At 34.2% G+C, this 16,245-nt stretch overlaps 1 protein-coding gene across 6 annotated transcripts in view; it reads left to right on the forward strand.

Annotated features, from left to right (window-relative positions):
* Positions 1–16,245, forward strand: part of LOC126978533 (uncharacterized) — a 37,668-nt gene that overhangs the window by 8,091 nt on the left and 13,332 nt on the right. The window contains exon 1 of one of the 6 annotated variants that reach the window (XM_050827453.1): positions 6,835–6,929. The exons of 2 other annotated variants lie outside the window; for them this stretch is intronic. The gene's annotated coding sequence lies outside the window, so the exon portion shown is untranslated. Of the gene's footprint in view, positions 1–6,834; positions 6,930–13,968; positions 14,069–15,080; positions 15,102–16,245 lie in introns of those variants that run through there. 3 more of the 6 variants (XM_050827454.1, XM_050827451.1, XM_050827450.1) reach the window with 3 other exon arrangements.

Genomic DNA, 16,245 nt, shown 5'->3' on the forward strand with positions numbered 1-16,245 from the left:
CATCAATAAATTTAAATTGTTCTAATGATAGTTTTGCGCAGCCGTTTAATAATTTACCCCAAATAATGTATCCTCTGCCAACCCGAAAAGCTTAAAAGCAATATTACACAAGAAAAATTTGCGCGGTGGTCAAGATAGCCACCACGCATTGCATATTTGATTTAAGAGTCCTATTACGAATCGTCAACGCTCGCTTATAGTGTCCGAGCGCTAGTGTTCGTTTGCAATACACGAAATTACGTTGGTGTGCGTTGGGAGTACAAGTATGGTTCACAAAACATTTTTGATACAAAATTAAAATTTTCGTAAGACATTTTTAACTTTATTTATTAAAACGGCTTTGGGTATGAGATGGAACAAAATTGCGAACCCACTACACTCACCCTGACCTCCAAATGGTCCGAAACTAGTCGGCACCCAAAACGATAAACCGTGAGTAAAGCTGTGTTAATTAAATAAAATTTTGATATTAGTCTGAATATGATAATATATATATATTTTTCAATCCAGAGTCTGAACACTATTAGGCAGGCAATCAGGGTTAATAAATGAAAACACCCAATACATAATATATATAATATGAAAAATATATAATTGTATACATAAAAAAAATATCCTTTTATATAAAAAAAACTAAGTGTGAGAAAAAAAAATACAAAAATATCTCTCGCAATGGCATTGATCGTGCTTTACGGGGATCAATCAACTTACTTAGGAAGTACACAGTTATAGTAAAATGTTTTCAACATCGGTAACATTTTGTCACGCCAAAATAAATCATCTTTACACACTTTAACGACTAGTCTGTAGTCATCCCCAGTCCACACCGCAAACAAACAGACATTTTTATCAGCAAAATGGAGCTGGCCTTGGACTTGTTTCCGTAGTCATGATTCCGATCTAAAATAACTTCAGAGCGATCATTCAATTTGAAGCATTTCAGCTTCTTTTGTCGAATAGCTTCTTCAAAATCTAATCCAAACGCGGAGAAGGGGCACTTTATTTCCACCAAACCATCTTCAAACAATCCATCCGGAGTGGCTGCTAAGAAAAAAAGGTTTCTTGTCAATGAACAATCCACACTTATCAATAATAATGTTCTCTTGAATGCTTAGTTTTGCCAATGCTTTGGATTCATTTTCTTTTCCATGTTTCACTGCAGGTACGCGATCAAGGCTATAACTGTATAAAACATTCTTCACAAGAGGTACAGGGTTCTGGTTTGGCCATTTTTGCAAATTTTACTAAATATTGACGCAGTTATAATACATCTACGCAATTCTAGACATAAAGCAGTTTCGTCCTGCAAAATAGTGCTCCTTTCTAGTTCTTGCGGTTTAAAGCTTGTTGTTTCAAATGATCTAAGAAAATCCTTTTTGCTAGTTCATATTGGTCACTGTCCATATCTGGACGTTCACAGTTTTGACCGTAGTTTGAGACTGTACTAGCAAAATTAAGCTTTCTGCGATGATGGGACTTTGTCAGGTGTTTTAAATTTTGAGGATGTCTTGCTTCTTCAACGCATTTCAGATACTTTCCTGGACTTTGGTCGAAGACAGACTTATATAATGTGTACTGTGGTTTCCTCATGTTGAAGTCTACTACTGTTGCATAACATTTCACACTATAGGAGATTTTAAGAGAAAAATTTACTCTTTTGCCACCCACCATTTTGGCTACGACACTGTTGAACTGTTCAGCACGATTATTTGTGAAGGTGTGTAAAAGGCTTCATGAGTGGAAGGCAAGTTGAGAGACATTCTTTTGCAACTTTAACATCAAAGTCGCTGCCGTCGAGACATGATTGGGCTCTTGTTTTTGCTCTTGCTTACAGTAGTAGCTCTTACGAAGATTGTGGTCTTCAAACACATGCCGTGGACTGTTTAAAATGTCTTCTTGTAATGTTTTTATTTTATTTGATAAAGTGCCAACTTCCGATTTCCTATATTTTATAGCAGATCGTATTGCAGTTCGTAGTCTGGTCAGACGCTCTCCCGTCAACAGTTTGCGATGAGATAGTGGAATAGACGTATCCTTCTGTATCCATTATAATTAGTAGGAGTATCGTAGGAGATCGTTAGTGCATTTTATTTTCTGAACGGGAATATCTGGATATGGCCTACTTTCTAAAATATTTTAATAAGTACTAGCGTCCCCATCAGTAATCAATGTGTTATATATCATACCTCTTTTTTCCATCGAAAGCTTAAAAACTTCTACTAATATAGCCTGTTCCATAGAAGTCGACGAATCGGTATGATTTTTAGTGCACTTATGTGCTCGAAGTTCTCCTTTTTTCGCGTTAGCACGTGCGCAAATTACACAATATTTGTTTCAAACTCCTACGTGTAAGACTTTACCTGTATGTTCGCCAATTATTGCCTCTAAAGAAAGAGCCGAATAATTATTTTTATACGACCTCCTGCTCCAACAAGCATCTGCTTCCACAGATATTATGGGAATGCCCGCGTTGCTGACATCACCCCGTAATATGGCTGCATCCTTCCCTTCTTTGGCAGCGTCTTTCATCGTTTTTTCGGCAGCAAAACAAAGAGAATCATGTGTTTTGCTGTATATGCGAAATGGTACTGTAGGCCATATATATTTTTTTTTATTTATTCGTTATTATATTGACAAACGAAAACTAATTAAATGTATTCAATGGAGATCGAAGTTTTATATAATATTAGTTTATTTGATAAAATTGTGTTTATTTGGAACATAATAGACGCTGAATCAAGACATTTATGGCCTAAATTAGATTTTCTTTATTATTATTTCCTTAAAAACTCAGGTAATTTAATGAAATTCTAGAACTCCAATAAAGAAGTAAAACATTCAACTTATCATAAAGTAATTATTGTTTTTATAAGAATTAAATGTTACATTGTGAATTAGAGCTTCAAAGTTCCATCGGCGGCGGTTTTTCTTGCAAACTGAGTTCTTAAAATATGTGTAACTCCAACTTACAAGAGGAAGAATCGTATTATCGTTATTCATAATCATATAATTAAAATATCTTATTGATGCTGAGAATTACAGCGTCAAAAATCATGAATTTGCATAAAAAATGTAGTAGGACTCTTAAGCTGTGAAATTTGAGGTGTTTTTTCACGCATGCACTCTAGTTTTTTGAATGCCAGGTTTGCACATTGGATGTGCAGTGCACTTTCTTAAATACTTTTATAATGATAACCGATTATTTCGAACGTTCAAAGTATTAAGGATTGTTCATTTCTTATTCAGACCTTTTTCTTCTATTATTTATTTTTCTCTTAATATATACAAATTACGTGACACGTTGTTTGTCCGCAATGGACTCCTAAACTAATGAACGGATTTAAATGGGGATTACTTCATGGAGTGCACTTAAGTCCAACTTGAGAGATAGGATACTCTTTATTTCGATTTGTGATCCATAATAATTTTTATTTCCAATATTTGTTTTGTATGGACACATTTTCTGTGAGAGAATTTATTGACGCACGGTTTGACAGTTCTGCTGTGATACATTATAACAACAAGGAGAAACATATGCGGAATAATTCTTGATGTTATGGAAAATTATCAACAAATACATAAATGTATATGTAAACAGTATTTTATTAGCTGACCCAGCAAACGTTGTATTGCCACATAAAGTAATAAAAAAAATTCAATAATTAAAATTGTTGGGGTATGAAAAATAGATGACGACCGATTCTCAGACCTACCAAATATATCGTATACTATTGTTACTTATACAGGTTGTCCCAAAGTTATGGGACATGAAGGGAAAGTACCTTAAATATCGATGATAGGCTATTTTACTGAAAGAAGACTTTATGTTATTTTTAAAAGTTAGTAATTCAGCATTCAAAGATTTTCTAAAAATTACTTGACTCGTCTGGGAATCGAACCGACTGAAATGTAAAAAAAAAAAACACTCCTACTTTTATAATGCCAATCGAAAGAAACAGGCCAAAAACTAATAACTCTTCTTAAGTAACATAGTATTTTAAAAGAAAGGATCAACGTAAAATGAATGTTTTCCTACTTGGATTGGTACGAATGGACCGGTTAGATGGCCGGCCAGATCCCCGGACCTTACACCATTAGATTTCTTCTTTTGGGGTACGTGAAAGATATGCTATACAAAATCGATACGAGAACGTGGGCGAGTTACAAACAGAATTGTGCCATATCATATCGAGTATTCACCATAAAATGATAAGAAAATCAACATGCAGCGGACTCATTAAAAGATTGGCGATTTCCGTAAGACAGGAGGGATCACATTTTGAGCATTAAATTAATGAATTTACAAAAAAATACCCAATTAATTGACTTCTTTCTTTCAAAATACTATGTTACTTAAGAAGAGTTATTAGTTTTTGGCCATTCTTTCGATTGGCATCATAAGAGTAGGGGTGTGTTTTTTTTTAAATTTAAGTCGGTTCGATTCCCAGACGAGGCAAGTAATTTATAGAAAATCTTTGAATGCAGAATTACTAACTTTTAAAAATAACATAAAGTCCTCTTTCAGTAAAATAGCCAATCTTCGATATTTAAGGTACTTTCCCTTCATGTCCCATAACTTTGGGATACCTGTATATTATATACAAGAATTTCTAGCGTAGTACACAACAACTTTTGCACCTAATTTAGTCAAATTTACCATGTTGATACCTTAAATTGCTGGTCAATACTTTAAATACTTTCAATCCAAGAAAATTAAAGAGTTCCCGTGGGATAGTTAAAAAGCCAAAGTAACTTATATTGCTTACAGCTCAATAACTTTTGCACAAAATTTAATAAAATTTGGCATTTTGGTAATTATATTACCAGTCAACATATTGGATAACTTTCATCCTGAAAAATTAACGAGTTCCCGTGGGAAATATAAAAAACTTTACTTTCTTATATAGCTTAGTGCACAACAACTTATGCACCTAGTTTAGTCAAATTTTTCAAGTTGATACCACGATGCCGGTAAATCAATGTGTAAGTATTAGAAAATTTTAAAATCCCCTAAAAGTGACGGGTTTATGCAGGAAAGTAAAACACTACAAAAATACAGCCCAGCATAGCGTCATTGAAATTAAATCAATTGTGTGTGACGGACCTCATTTCCACCTGAGGCAAAGGGTGAATACGACAAGTCATTTAGGTCATGGACATAATAAATAGGTATATCGATATCTTCTGACTTCCAAAGAAGTATCTACTCGTATTATAAATACGAAAGTTTGTATGAATATATGATGTCTGGATGTATGGACCTGTGAAAATGTCAGCACTACTTTCTGACTTTCCAAAGAAGTATCTACTCATATTATAAATACGAACGTTTGTATTAATGTATGGATGTCTGGATGTATAGACCTGTGAAAATCTCAGATCTACCTTCTGGCTTTTCAAAGAAGTATCTACTAATATTATAAATACGAAAGTTTGTAAGAATATATGGACATCTAGATGTATGGATGTATGTTTGTTGCTCTTTCAAGCGAAATCTACTAAACGGATTTTATTGACACATTACAATAATATAGCGTACATATCAGAAACATACTTACATAACAGATATTAATAGAAAATAATCTCTGTCTATACTACATTATTTGAACAAATATTTGAATAGTTATGACGATGACGATAAACAACCGAGTGCGCGATAATGTGGTGCGATCCAGTGGCATGCAGTGGGACGGGCTTGTGGGGTGACGGGACGGGTGCGGGTGGAGTGGATATTAATTTTAAACGCCTGCACATCCTATTAATTTGCATTTTCAATGACTATCAATAAAATACAGGGTCAAACACTAAAAGAAACAGGCATACATTTGGGCATGCCATGTTTTTCCTACGGCTAACTGTACGTGACTTGCTCACGGAAATAAATAGTTTATCATAATTTAGGAGGATAAAGCAATATATTGCAGTAACAACCTATAACTTTTCATTACTATCAACCATCATATACATACTTCCGTACCTATCTATCCTCACAAACTATAGCGTTTATAATACCTATTGGTGAAATCATCATAAAAATTCTTAGTACAAATTGACATATATTATACATAATATAGTTGTTCGAACACTTATATCTGGAGAACGGCTAGACTATTTTCATGATTTTAAATTTGTTGGATTTGCCTCCCTCCCAAATCGCAAGAATAATTTGAAATCATTGAAAAATTGACGAAAAAAGAAATTACTTTCTTTTATTTAAAATCATTATCACAATTCTCTAGAAGGTAATCTTTCTTTATGGTAAAGGAGGAGTAAGGAGCGGGCCACCTGGTGTTCAGTGAGCACCGCCGCCCACATTCTCTTGCAATACCAGAGGAATCACAAGAGCATTGCCGACCATTATCTCTGGATCTACCATTATCTCTGGATTCTGTTACCAATAGAAAATCAAATTTTTGTGAGTTACATTTATATACTACCCAAAGGATGAAAATACTTTTTCATAGAAGTTGGATTTGTAAAATATGTATGAGAAAAAACCGTCAAACACTAAACATAAATTATATGGCATGACAACGTTTGCCGGGTCAACTAGTTATTATATAATATATTTATACGAGGAGTATTCACAAGACTTTAAATTTGATATAATTGGTGACACTTTAAAAGAATGACGATGTTTTTGGTAGATAATTCAACTTTTTTCATTTCAAGAATTGTAACTCTCGAAAGGTTTAATTAATATGGTGTCTTCCTATAGATATTGCTAGTAAATCTGTTGTGTAATGGAAGGCGTGGCTATGTTATCGATTAGGGCACCTGGGAGCTATCTGAGCCCTGACACTAGCTTTGTCCAGGCTCACTGCAGTCTCCTCTCAGCGCGCACCGAGAACGCTGTTGCGTGACGTGTTAATATATTGTATTAATAGTGTGGTTTATCAACATATATAGTAGGTAAGGATTAGGTATAGGTAAGGATTTTTCTTATTAGTTAGGTAAAGATAAAGTTCTAATGGTGTTTGGGTGTATGATACAGATTGAATTATTATGTTAAATACGCGTGATTTTAATGAAATTTGAGGTGTTTGCCACGCATGCGCTCTAGTACTATGAGTAACAGGTGGCAGTGCATTTTCTTCAATCTATCTATATATATTTATAAATGAATTGCTGTTCGTTCTGTCGCGCTAAAACTCGAAAACGGCTGGACCGATTTGGCTAATTTTGGTCTTGAATTATATGTGGAAGTCCAGAGAAGGTTTAAAAGGTGAATAGCTATGATAATCCACGGAATTAAATAAAAACAACAATTTTGTATTTACTTTGATGTGTCCCCCGTCGTTCAGAAATCAAATTGAAAGTATAGTTTAAAATAATAACTAATTAGAATCCTTATATCTTTCTAACTTTCTCAGGAGGTAAAAACAAACTTTAATATTAATTATTGATATTTTCTTATTACTTTATATGGTAATACAACGTTTGCTGGGTCAGATAGTACTTTTATAATTATTACCGATTATTTTGAATCTTCAATTCATAAAGGATTGTTTATTATTTAATTCAGACCCTTTTCTTCTAGTTTTGAACCACGAGGAGCATTCACAAGGCTATTTGATATAATTTGTGAGATGCTTACTTTTCTTAACGACAATGTTTTTAGTAAACATCAATAAATTTAAATTTTTCTTATAATAGTTCTGCGCAGCCGTTTAACAAATTACCCCAAATTCATCTTGTACCATCCCGAAAAGCTTGAAAGCAATATTCATATCATACAATGAAATGTTGCGCGACGCCATCTTGGATTCCATAATTGATTTAAACTGTGAAATTTGAAGTATTTGCCACGCATGCGCTCTAGTACTATAAACACCAGGTTTGCACATTGGGTGTGGCAGTGCACTTTATTCAATACTTTTATATTGATTACTGATTGTTTTGAACCTTCAAAGCATTAAGACACTGAAGTAGCCAACGCTATTGAATTATTTTTTACCGATATTTCAGTCTCCTCAACAAAGGAATTGAATTCCTCAACAACCTCCACTGTTGCCATAATGAAGAAAAGTGTACCGGAACATAAAATTAATTTAATTTTTTTTTCATATTGTTTTTTTCCCTATTATGTTATTGAAGTATTTAACTTACTTAAAGTCAAAAGACCCAGTGACTTATGGCGGTGTCTCAGTACAAATTGTTAAATCATTAATTGAAATTATTGCACCTGACTTGGCCTTAATTTATTACAGCTGTATCGATGAGGATGTTTTTCCTGATTTACATAAGAATAGCAAAATTTGTCCACTTTTTTAATTTGACAGTGTAACTGATCCTTATAATTATATCAGCCTTTCCTACTATTAACAAAATTAAAAAAAAAATTACTGCAGTTGAAATGTTTATGTAAACAACTTAATGCATAGAAATCAATTGGTATTACTCAGGTTTATCAATCAATAACTGATACAATTAATAATGAATATTTTTGATGCCTGGGAAGATTCTTATGATGCTTTGGGTGTTATTTGTGACTTGACAAAAACGTTTGATTGTGTTCACCATGAGACTTTTATCAATAAATTATATCTTTATGGTGTACGAGGAGTCTCACTGAAACTACTAAAATCATATTTACAAGAAAGAATTCAATTCGTTAACGTAGATGGAAAGCAATCCTCTGGTTCTTTGATCTCAATGGGCGTACCTCAAGGCTCAATACTGTGACCTTTCCTGTTTCTGGTGTATATTAACGATCTGCCATTTTGATAAATAACTATAGTAGTGTATCATGTAGTTTTGCTTGTCAATGATTTACATACAAAACATATTGCCACAAGAAGCCATAAGAAATATCAGACAGTGAACAATTTAAAATTTTTGATAGTAAATTTCGTAGAGAATCGTCCAAACTTGAAAAACGTATCTGATGATTCCAAAGAGGAGAACATAGGTTAGGTTGGGGACAAAAGGACAAAACCGAATTATATGATAGTCCATGTGGGAATGTATGCATAGTAAGCGGTCTGAATATTGTTCAAGTTTTGAATTTTGTTCATTTATATATGCTGAGAAAGACTCTTCCAAAAGTGGTGCACCTAAAAGCGAAGAGATTGCTTTTTATAATTTTTAAATTTGAAGCAATAATGTTGAACTGTTTAATTAACGCATCTAATCTAATTAAGCTCTAAAAAAGAAAGAAAGCTCTAAGAAAAAATGTAGCTCTAAACCAATTTCATAAAACTTTTTTATCAAAATCTGAGATTTTTAGTAACTGTATTTGATTCACCTCCTAAAGTGCCGGTACCTAAGTACCACATATTAATTTAGAGTTCAGTGAATTAATTATTGGGTGTATAGCGAGACTGAATATTGCGGGTCCGAGTGGATCATCCTGTTGACAACCAGTAGAAGACTGGTTAACAACATTGTCCCTATAAAATAATTTTGAATCCGAACCATAACATTGCCAAAGATAGCTAAATGTTTCTGGAATCGAATTTTGAATTTCTGTTAAAATGCTTGATCTACTTACGGAATTGAAGGCATTTTTTACATCCACTTTCAAGACCAGCTCACCTCCTTCATTTTTCAAAAAGGAACGGAGCGCCTGTACTGCTGCTTCGCAGCCGCCTTTCGAATCAAATACTAGCTGCAGTGGCTGAAACTTTTCAGCAAGTTTAGTCATTATATATTTACAACAATCTTTGAAAGCTATTCGTCTATAGGTGCAACCTACAGCAATTTAGTAAAATTTGTCAAGTTGATACCTTATCATGCGGGTAAAGCAATCGGGTTTCCACCATCATTCATATTAAATCAATCTTGTGTGACGGACATCTACGGACGGAAGTGTCTACTCATATCAATACCCATATTATAAATACGAAAGTTTGTGTGGATATCTGGATGTATGGACCTGTGAAAATCTCAGCCTGGCTTCTGGTATCTACGAGTACTAATATTATGAATACGAATGTTTGCAAGAATGTTTGGATGTCTGGGTGTTCATACATCCAGGCATGGACACAGGTTCATACCTGTAAAAATCTCAGCCCTACCTTCGGGCATTTCAAAGAAGTATCTTCTAATATTATAAATACGAAAGTTTGTAAGAATGTATGGGCGTCTGGATGTATGGATGTATGTTTGTTGCTCTTTCACACGAAATCTAGTAAATGGATTTTATTGAAACTTTACAATAATATAGCTTACATATCAGAATCATACTTACATAACAGATATTTAAAGTAGATAATGTCTGTATATACTACATTATTAGAACAAATTTTTGAATAGTTATGACGATAAGGATAAACAACCGAATGCGCGATATTGTGGTGCGGTCCGGTGGCAGGCGGTGGGACGGGCTTGCAAGCGACCGTACGGCTGCGGGTGAAGGGTTATTAATTTAAAACGCCTGCAGTTTCTATTAATTTGAATTTTCAATGACTATCAGCAAACAAAAAAGATATTGCAGTAACTACCTATAACTCTTGCATTACTATCAATCATCATGTATCGGTGTGATCGGATGTATGTATATATATCCGACCTATTTATTCAAATTCAAATTCAAATATTTTTATTCAAAATAGGATTTAAAATCACTTATTGAACGTCAAAATCTACCACCCATTCAAAAGAGACTGCCTCAGACCTGAGAAGAATGGGCGCAAGAAACTCAGCGGGCTTTTTTTTATATAAAATATGGATTACAATGTAATATCGTACAATAAACATTAATAATTAAAGAGCCTGAGAGTGTTCGCTTTAATCCCAGTCCGTGGTGTCATTAAGAAAATCGTTTATGCTATAATAACCTTTCCCACACAAACGTTTTTTAACAATTCTTTTAAATTTCGTAACACATTTGTTTTGTATATTTTCTGGGATCATATTGTAGAAGCATATAAATCGCCCAACAAAAGACTTACTAACTCGACCCAACCGAGTAGTAGGCATAACAAGTTTATGTTTGTTCCTCGTGTTAACATTATGAATGTCACAGTTTCTAGAAAATTCCTCAATGTGCTTATGAACATACAAAACATTATCAAAAATGTATTGAGAAGCAACAGTCAAAATGTTTATTTCTTTAAATTTTTCTCTTAATGATTCTTTAGGACCTAGGTTAAAAATCGCGCGAATAGCCCTCTTCTGCAGCACAAAAATAGTATTAATATCGGCCGCACTGCCCCATAACAATATACCATAGGACATAATACTATGAAAATAACTAAAGTATACTAATCTCGCCGTATCTATGTCAGTTAACCGTCTGATTTTCTTAACCGCATATGCTGCAGAACTAAGCCTATTCGCCAATCCATTAATATGGGGGCCCCACTGCAATTTGGAATCAAGAGTAATGCCAAGAAATATAGGAGATTCCACTGGTTTTACCACCTCTCCATTTGATAAAATATTCGCATCTACATTTTTGACATTTGGCGCGGTGAATTTAATATATTTGGTTTTATGATTATTTAACAGTAAGTTATTGGCGCTAAACCAGTACACGATGTCAGATAGAGCATTGTTTACTTCGTCATATAAAACTTGGCTTCGTTTCTCTTTGAATATAAGTGAAGTGTCATCCGCAAACAATACCACCTTATGTTTTTTTTCTACAAGGTTAGGTAGATCATTTATATAAATTAGGAAGAGGAAGGGTCCAAGAATAGACCCTTGTGGTACCCCCATTCCGAGAGGAGTCCCAGGAGATCTCCTGCCATTCACCTCGACCCTCTGAATCCTATTATTTAAATATGAGATCAGAAGATCGAGTGCAGATCCTCTTATACCATAGTGGCATAGCTTCCTGACCAGCGTTGAATGTTGAACACAATCAAAAGCCTTAGATAAATCACAGAAGATACCAAGTGCATTCTGTGAGTCCTCCCAGGCCTCAAAAATATTCCTGATGAGTTCAACACCTGCATCCGTAGTCGAGCGTCCCCTAGTAAAGCCAAAATGTTTTATATGAAGTAACTTATAAGTGTTAAAATGAGTAAGCATTTGGCTTAAAATAATTTTTTCAAAAATTTTACTAAGGGTCGGCAACACCGAAACAGGGCGATAGTTATTCGGGTCAGAAGTGAGTCCCCTATTTAAATATTTGTGTAATTTTACTATACTTCAGAAGGTCAGGAAACACGCCATGTTCAATACAGCTATTAAAAACTAGTGCTAGATATGGTGCTATGACGTCAATAACAGAACTTATTATTTTTACAGATATGCCCCATATATCAGCAGTTTTTTTCATTTCTAAGGATCTGAAAGTTTTAATTATTTCTGCTGGGCTAACAACACTGAATTTGAAATTTTGTTTACATTCCTTAACATTTTCCAAAAGAAGTGACTCGGCAACACTGGTGGAGGAGACAAGGGTGCTTGAGATGGAAACTGGAATGTCAGAAAAAAATTTCTCAAAAGCAGAAGCTACTTCCTGCTCAGATATGCTTATAATAGCTATTGGTGAAATCATCATAAAAATTCTTAGTACAAAGAAACAAACATTACACAATATAATTGTTCAAACACTTATATCTGGAGAACGACTGGACTGATTTTCATGACTTTTAATTTGTTGGATTTTCCTCCGCCACGAATCGCAGAATAATATAAAAGCATTGAAAAATTTACGAAATAAGAAATTGCTTTCTTGTAATAAAAATCACTATCACAATTCTCTAGAAGGTAATCTTTCTTTATGGTAAAGGAGGATTAAGGAGCGTACGGGCCATTTCTTATTTCTGGATCATTCTAATTGAAAAATAATAAAATGATTTTATCTAACGTGATACCCAAGAAGACCGTAGTGTCCACAAGTTCCAATCTCTGGTCATTTATAAGTACGTTGGTTTGTACCTCCGCTGTGTTGGTGTAATGAACCGTAAACACTTTGTTTTTTTGCCAAACCAACGCACTATCTTTGAGAGTGCATTGTTTACCTCGTCATCAATATGTGCACCTCACTTCACTTTAAAAATAAGTGAAGTATCATCAGCAAACAATACAATCTCATGGCTATCATCTACCACAAACGGTAGATCGTTAATATATATAAGAAACAAGAAAGGACCGAGAATAGAACCCTGTGGAACACCTATTCCCACAGGTTTACCCGAAGACCGTTGGCCATTTACATCGACTATCTAAACTATTTCGCTTAAATATGATTTTAACAGATTTAGGACTCTATTTTTCATTCCATAATGCTTTAGTTTTAGAAGAAAAGTTTTATGGTTGACGCAGTGAAATGCTTTGGATAAATCACAAAAAATTCCCAATGCATCCTGTGACTATAATAAATATGTAAAATAAGACGATAGCAATAAGAATAATTATTTGAAATATGCCAGAACACTTAAACATTGTATTGCCACATCAAAGAAATTTTTTAATACCCATTATGTAGCAAACAGTAAAAACATATGTTACGCGACGTAAAAAATTATTAAATATGAAACAAAAAGTAACAACAGTGATACCTGTATAGAATCATTTATAGTAAATATTAATTAGATTAATAACACTGAAGATTTATTTTCCAGGATGATAGTTACCTAAGATATTGACCAGCAATATAATTACCAAAATGCCAAATTTTATTAAACTATGTGCTAAGTTATTGTGCACTAAGCAATATAAGTTACTTTGGCTTTTTAAGTATCCCACCAATAGAAATTGTGTAACGTGTTAATAGTAAGGTTGATAGGTATAGGTAAGCATTTTTCTTATTATTTAGGTAAAGATAAAGTTCTAATGGAGTTTGGGTGTTCTTACAAATTAAATTAACCTTTCAACACGCAACTCTTGGAAGATTTTTAAATAAACATTTAATTGCGATTTAATCTATTTTAATTTATATTGTGTCTCCCTATAGATATTGCTTGTCAATCTGTTGTGTAATGAAGGGCGTGGCTAAGTTATCGATTAGGGCATCTGGGAGTTATCTGAGTCCTGACACTAGCTTTGTCCAGGCACACTGCAGTCTCCTCTCAGCGCGCACCGAGAACGCTGATGTGTAACGTGCAATATTATTATTTATATTGTGTTAATAGTGTGGTTAATAGGTATAGATAAGCACTTCTCTACTTAGGTAAAGATAAAGTTCTAATGGTGTTTGGGTGTTCATACAGATTGAATTATTATGTTAAATAAGCGTGATTTAAATGAAATTTGAGGTGTTTGCCACGCATGCGCTCTAGTACTATGAGTAACAGCTAACACATTGGGTGTGGCAGTGCATTTTCTTCTATACTTTTATAATGATTACCGATTATTTTGAATCTTCAATGCTTTTAGGATTGTTTATATTTTATTCAGAACTTTTCTTCTATTATTAAACCACGAGGAGCATTCACAATGCTATTTGATATAGTTTGCGAGATACTTACTTTACTTAAAGACAGTGTTTTTATTAAACATCAATAAATTTAAATTGTTTTTATGATATATTTGGGCAGCCGTTTAAACAATTTGCCCTAATTCAATTCTCTGCCGTCCCAAAAAGCTTAGAAGCAATATTCATATCACACGAGGAAATTTTGCGCGGCAGCCATCTTGGATTTCAAAATTGATTTAAGCTGTGAAGTTTGAGGTGTTTACCACGCATGCGTTCTAGTTCTATGAATACCAGGTTTGCACATTGGGTGTGCAGTGCACTTTCTTTAATACTTTTATGATGATTCCCGATTATTTAGAACCTTCAAAGCATTAAGGATTGTTCATTTCTTCCGTCCGAGCTGTTGTAGTGTGTAGACGTGTTTTCTGTCGTGTCAAAGTTGTGTGTAGTGTTCAATTTCTATACTTGCAATATGGATTGCTGTAACAAGGTATTGAAGGATAACGTTCTAACCTGCAGCGATTGTAAAAAGGGATATCACTGCAGATGTGTGAACGTGAATACTGTGTCATATAATAAATTTAAAAAGTCCCAAACATGGAAATGTGCAAAATGTTCCACACCGCGGGGACGACGTGGAGACGACACACCAGTAGCGGCAGCTGTCCATGACACGGATGAGGTCCCATCAAGCGACGAAGAACTTAAGCTTGAGAAACTATGCTCACAGAAAGTGAATTTTACGTCGGTATCACTTACGGAAATGTTTAACAGCTTCTTAAAAAAGGTAAACTCTAACATAAGTACAATAAAAAAAATGAGATATTGGAAAAAATTGCAATCTCAAAAAAGGATTTAAGCAAGGATCTTAATGTCATTAAAAATAAATTCAGCGTTATAGAGAAAAAGCAGGAAAAAATTGAAGCCTCGCTAGATAACTTGTCAAGCTTTTATGATGACCTACAACAGCAAAACAAAAAACTCTTTAATGAGAACTTACAACTCAAAGTCCAAATTGCCACACTGACAAAGAGCTCTAATGATATGTAGCAGCAAATTGATGACGTGCAAAGTTATATTACATCTAAATTCATTGAAATTCGAAATGTACCACCGCGAACTGAAGAGAACTTACTGGATTACGTTAAAAATCTGTGTTCCGCTCTAAGCGTTGATTTCAAGCCCCATTACATCTCTCATATATTCCGTAAACATACATATAAACAGGATTCTAAACATATCTTGATAGAACTAAACAATGAGAGCTATAAACGTGACCTATTGTCCGCAGTCAAGCAACGTATCAAACAGCACAATAAACTAAGCACTCAACACATTGGTATGAACGGCGAATCAAAATATATTTATATATCTGAACTGCTAAGCGCAAAGCAGAAAAACTTATACTTCAAGGCGCGACAGCATGCTAAAACACATCATTACGAATATTGTTGGATTAAAAGCGGCAAGATCTATCTGAGAAAACACAAGACAGAACCAGCGTTGCTTATCCGTAGCGAACATCAACTGACGGAGCTCACTGCACTGCCGGCGACCGGTCTGCTGGACGTGCCCGCGTCCCCCACCCACCTCACCCCAACCGGTGACGCTGACAACTGACGGTGTCTCCTTAGCAAACTCAGTACATGTTCAAATACAAATTATACACAACTTATACACATCACAGATTTACTTAACAATATTTACATTCATTCATATAAATTATTTCGTGCACTCCCATTGAGATACTTAATAACGAAATCATTGCAACGTAAGTATTACTATATTAAAATAAAAACTTTATACACTACTAAATTATTCATATCACTGATAGGTTTATATAAAACTTCCTATTTTATAATACCCAAATTGGCCTCTAGAAAACTAGCTTTACGTTCGATCCCTTTCAAAATAATTTAGCATCCGATATA

The sequence above is a fragment of the Leptidea sinapis genome, chromosome Z, assembly GCF_905404315.1.
Source record: "Leptidea sinapis chromosome Z, ilLepSina1.1, whole genome shotgun sequence".
NCBI classification, from domain to species: Eukaryota; Metazoa; Arthropoda; class Insecta; order Lepidoptera; family Pieridae; genus Leptidea; species Leptidea sinapis.